The sequence below is a fragment of the Gymnoscopelus braueri genome (genome assembly GCF_963280865.1).
Source record: "Gymnoscopelus braueri genome assembly, chromosome: 1".
In the NCBI taxonomy this organism is placed as follows: domain Eukaryota; kingdom Metazoa; phylum Chordata; class Actinopteri; order Myctophiformes; family Myctophidae; genus Gymnoscopelus; species Gymnoscopelus braueri.
The window spans coordinates 24,494,017-24,500,319 of NC_137603.1; positions in this window are offsets into that span (position 1 = coordinate 24,494,017).

Sequence of the window (6,303 nt, forward strand, 5' to 3'; positions counted from 1 at the left end):
TAATACACAATTACATGACGTATGAGCATTATTTGTTGGCTGTATGTGTAAGATATAATAAAGGAAAGTCTTACTATAACCATATACCATCAAGCCTACTCTTTAAACCTGATTGTTTCAAGAACATGGTAGGATTATGGTGACTCTTTTCTACAGTTAGGCTATAATATTTGTATTCTCTTTATTCAGTAAGCGCCTAATTTGGAAGTGAATATGAACGTAAACTGACATCACAGTAATCAATTTAATAATTAAGGAAAATAGTTGAGCAATTGAATCACAGCCTACAATGTACATCATAATAATTTACAGATCTGTCCTCTTGGTACTTAAAGTACCAAGAGGAAGTTTGATATTTCCACCTCATCCCTTTATTTATTTATTTATTGGAGATCACACATTACATTGAATTGAAAAATATTATTGTAGTCAAGTTTATTTAATAAAACAGATTGAATTGAGGAATATCACTGCAATCACTGCAGCTCACAAAGCTTGATATATAAAACATCACCAAGACTAAATATGTAGAACTGCTACCAGAAGGCAGTGCAGGTTAAGACCATACTGTCTTGGTTACTCCTGATCCCTCTTGTCCCAATGGTCTATTACAAACTTTTAAATCTCAAAGACCTCCAGTTTGGCTTGCATATTAGTCCACCGACCCTTATAACTCTGAGAGGTAAGGGTCCATTTGGTTCCTTACAATCATCATTTAGTTGGGGGATCCCCCTGAACCCCTTCAAGGATCACATGAGTTAGTATTTATATAAGAGATTAAATTTGGCAAAGAGAGATAATGTCAGAGGGCAAAGGATGATTGAAGATAATATCACAATGTGAAACGTATCAACTGCAAATTAAGAGAAAAAAACTATTTTACATCACAAATCTATCAAAAATCTATATTGTAGGGGCACAGTGGCGCAGTCGGTAGTGCTGTCGAATCACAGCTATACACTGGACACTTGTACACTTGTCATGACTCATGTGAGGTTTTGTCCTTCAAAAGTACATTGTACATTATAGACACATTTGGACCCTGTGAATGAAAGAGAATGGTACATAAATCCTCATGTTCATGGAAGAGAATGCTCAGAGTGATAAATAAATCTGAGCCTTTAAAAATAAATAAATAAAATGCTATGTTGATGCTTTTCCCCAGAGTGAAACAGCTCAAGGTTTTTGGCTATAGAAAGCCTGTGACATTCCTTCAAAATAACAAAAACACTACTGCCTACCTACTAGTAATTGGGTTAGTTATCAAACCTGGTGTAAAAAGGTAATGTGTATATTTCAGTTTTGTTCTTTATTTTGTTTTTTTTACTTTGCAGTCGTCAAGGCAGAAATTAATCAGGCAGTGCACAGAAGTAGTGCATACATCAGCCAGTCATATAAGCTGACTCTCATTTACCAAACACATTTAAAAAATGGTCTATCATTCATTTAATCAGTTTAACTAACATTCATGTTTTGACTATACATCTAAAAGAGGACATTTGTGTGGCGCAGGGGTACCTTTACACCACGGATGAGGCTAGGGATCGAATCCATCACGGTACATCTGGCTTAATATAGACTATTAAGACATCTTGGACTTCTGGAGAAATGTAAATTAAGCTGCAGCAATGTTTTCCTCCCCTTCTTGCAGCCAAGCTAGTCAGACTATTGCCTACCTCTTGCCTTTTCTCACGTTGAGATCCAGGTAATCAAATGCAATGAATTCTGGGATACGCAAGACATTATTGAGAAGAAAAAAAAATCTATTGTTACAATTGATTACTATTCTTGAGAGCAGCTGTCCATGTTTTCAAGTTTCAGTTCATTTCTTAAATAATTGTGTGTTTCAAATTAAATATAGGCAGAGTAAATCCACTTTAAACATATTGGCTATTTTCAAAAAATCTTGAAAAATGTGTAATATTTTTGAAACATTTTAACAACAAATCTTGTGTGGGGGTCCCTGGCACAAATTATTTTCAGATTGGGATCCATTGCCCAAATACATAAAATGTCAAGGACCTCCCCATAAACTTGGGGGGGGGTCCTTCACATGAAAAGGCTTGAGAACCACTGGTTTAGTGCATGATTAGATTATCAACAAAAGCCCAATTTGTGGCCTTCATTGCGCCAACAAGTAGCTTATCATTCTTTGTGAGAGAAATTGATTGTAGGCTACTGTATGTCCCATCAACAAAAACACCAGCAGCACCTGCCAGCTGGAGCCCGGAGTAAAAGGAGAGCTCTGGGATGGGGGGTCAGGGTAACCTGTCCTGGCTATGGACTCATGGAGTACCCCTCATTAGGCAGAGCCAACACTGTGATGATCATCCTCCACTACCGACCACCTGAGCTCTACTCACTGGCTGGCGAGCTCAGCTGCTGCTGCTGCTGCTGCTCGGCCCTGCATGTTCCTCCCTCCCTCCCTCTCCCTCAACCTCTCTCTCTGTCTCTGTCTCTCTATTCCGATCTCTGCCTTTTTTTCCCTTCTGTCTCTCTCTGTGTCTCTTTTTTGTTAGTTTATGTGCAAACCACACACACACACACACACACACACACACACACACACACACACACACACACACACACACACACACACACACACACAGCTTTTGTCCCTGTGGAATGAACGCTTGTTCCCCTGGGCTATGTTGAATTTACTCAGAGGTTGTACATCACAGCAACGTACACAGGGACACACTACATTTCACATGTGTTCCAATATGCATTATATTTTCCCCTTCTAACTCTCATGTCAAACCTCACGACGGCCCCGGAAAAAAAACACTTATCTATGCAACCCTGGCTCCCGCAGAATATATTCCTGGCATCTCCAGATGAGATGGGAGGGAGTGCTGGCTGCATATGGGGCTCCTGATGCGATTCCACAGACACAGCTGCCACAGTGGAGGTGTAATGTGTGGCCCCCCCCCCCACCCCGTGTCACAATATTGTCAGTTTTTCACCGGCCTCAGCGCGAATTCATTGTCGTGCCTCTGCCGCCGACGAACTCACACCTGGGTGTGCTTGTAAGAACGCAGGAGCAGGTAACACCACGTGGAAGGATGTGTGAGAGTGTGATGATGTGGGAAGGATTTTAAGCAGCTGCTTACACCACAGAGTAACATTGTCACAAGTAACACCTAATTGATTCCTGTTTGTGGAAACTTTATACAGGACTCAATCTTCATTTTGTTTCATCCTGTATTTCTAAGTAAATCTAGTCTACTTGCAACCCCCTCCCCTCGCATTGTGCACTTTCTTTTCTGTGTACGTTCCTCTGTCTATCTAAGGAGCTATGTATGATTACATTAAAAACATTAGCAGTAGCCTACCCCTGTATCTGTATCTGTATACAGGAGTAGATAGGCTCTATGATTTTCAAATGAATTAATTTCTATAATTTTGAAATAAATATAATGCAATTTAATTAGATGGTGTCAGATAACCCATCAATTATTAAGACTAAAGTATAGAGGTTCCAGTGTGTAGATAATAATGTAGATAATTCAGTAATAATATTACTGAATTTTTCAACCAAGTCATGGTACTGACAATATTATTGTCAGTACCATGACTTGGTTGAAAAAGTGGCATCATTTATATGATCAATTATTTTAGTAGACTAAGTTTCACATTTTTAAAGTAGAATTTTCAAAATTAAAATTCCAGTCATTTTAGTTTCAAATTGATTTTGGATCATCATTTATTTTACCTAAAACTCACACTTTCTCGCTGTGTGTAAACTTGTATGTATAGTAGTCCTACATATAACTGCATACAGTCACTTTTATTTTACAATATGTATATGGAAACAGTGGCTTTTGGTACAGCAGTGCAGAGAACTGACGAGAGAGAGAAGAGCGTAAAGGAATCCTCTGCTCTAATATCCACTGATGGATTGTCTGTTTGACCATAATATCTGTAGTGAGAGACCAGATGAGCACACCTCATCCATCACACACAGACACACCACGCCTCACACATGCATGCACATGTGAGTGCATGTACACACGCACGTTCTCGCGCACACGCACGCACGCACGCACCCACCCACCCCCACCCACACCCACACCCACACATACAGTACAGGCACACGCAATCCATTCATTACTTCATTTATCCTACCCTCACCTCAGTCTGAAAATGTCTTTGTCCACCTGAGACCTTCAGAATGTAGACCACTCCACCCCCTCCAAACACACACACACACGCACGCACGCACGCACGCACGCACACACACACGTGCGCGCATGCACGCACGCACGCACGCACACACACATGCACTCACGCATTTGTCCTTAACCCTTCCTCCACAGTACAGATGACCTTTCCATCTTTCCCCCTACCCCCTTCACATACACACACACAGTAGGGCAGGGACAATAGGCCTGTAGTTCTGAACCCCCCTGGCTCTCTCTCAATCTATCTCTATCCATCTCTCTCATAAAACTGCCCCTCTACTGCACAGATGTGTTGGAACAGTACAGTTACTGTAGTATATCCTAACTCTAATGCTTGCCAGAAGAGAAGCCAAAACCCTTGGACACATCTGGTCTTCTGTTCGTTGGTTAATATTTACTGTGTTCCAAATGGTTACTCAATACATAACAAAATCTACAGTATACGGTACACGGATTGGAACACTATACTGTATATCCCACTCCTACAATCCTGTGTGTCCACTCCGCTGGAGTGGACTGGTTGTTTTACATTTAAGAATTACCACAAAGAAAAGTGATACAAACTGAAAGGTTTTGTGGAAGATTCTTTGGAACAGCCCCCCGTCGCTTGACTACATCCAACCTGACGATGCACTTATCCTGGATGTCGGCCAGCCAGACGTCGTGGCGCAGTCGTTTATTGGCCACCATGATTTGGGATGAGCGTTCTTCTACTGTCTCTTCGTTGACCACTTCATCGTCCTCCCATTCTGCTTTGCCTTATGCAGAATCGGGCATTTGAAGCCCGGCTTGTGGCCCGTAGCATGGCCTCGACTTGTTCTGTTGTTTGTGGTGCATCTCGGAGTGTCCGTTGGCCGGACAGGTAAACACGCTCTTGAAGACGGTCAGGCTGGAGTACTTGCATAAAGACCTGCGCGGCCATCTCCTCCTGGACAGGACACGAGAATGCAGGACAAATGCATTCAGTAAACGTAGGTCAGTGGCATAAGCTCCCATGCTTTCTTTTCCTCTCCTCGTCCTGACAGACAGCTGTTCCCTGAATTCATCCTGGAACTCCAAAGTGGCCATGAGAACTTTGCAGCTCATCAGTGATTGCTTCTTAGTAATCATCATCACATGCAAAAAAATTAGATGGAAGCCATATGTTGCCATTTCATCTTTAACTCGGTATATGGAAATGATAGAAGAATTGAAATTCTCTTGTGTCCACATTTTCTGTTCTCTATGGTCATGTTTGTTTGTGTGTATGACAGCGTGTGCGTTGGCATGTACAAATGCTATCCGCGCCTGATGAACAAGTGTGTCCACTGCATGTTTTCTGTGTGACGCCTGATTTATAGTTTATAAATGAAGCATAATGTGTGTACTGTATGGAGCTCTCTCTCACGGCTCCCTACACTCGCACATTCAAAACAGCAATCCAGATAAGTTGTTAGTCTGCTCTCACAGCAGACACAAGGAGTAAATTAAAAGCAGTGGCTGACAGAGAACCATATGGTACCAGTCTCTGCAAGAGGAGAAACATAGCAAAGATTAATTGATAATAGCTGGCACTTCTACCACCTCCAACAGGGCTATTTGTGTGTGTGTGTGTGTGTGTGTGTGTGTGTGTGTGTGTGTGTGTGTGTGTGTGTGCGTGTGCGTGCGTGTGTGCGTATGTGCGTGTGTGCGTGTGTGTGTGTGTGTGGTGTGTGTGTGTGCGTGTGTGCGTGTGCGCGTGGCACATGCGTGCGCCCGTGTATGTGCATGCATACATGTGTGTACACTGGCAGATTTCAAGCAGCATGTTCATATTGAAGAGCCCAGGAGGGGAACCTGTCAAACAAGATGGTTTGTACTGTCGGCAGCATCAACATGCTTACATTTTTAAACTGGCCGTGCTGTAAGAGCCGCTGAAGACTTAAACAAGCACCATATTACTCATTTGTGAGAGCTTCCACAACGCAGTCGCTGGTTCCTCTGCGTCAGAAGCCTTACACAGGGTTCCTTTGTGTGTGGCTGGTGGTTCATGTGCCTGTGTGTAGACTACAGACCATTCGCTCTCTAACCCCTTGAACCCCATGCATCCATATTGAACATTAGCCAAAAATAGCAGATCTACAAGCTCACAACACCTGCG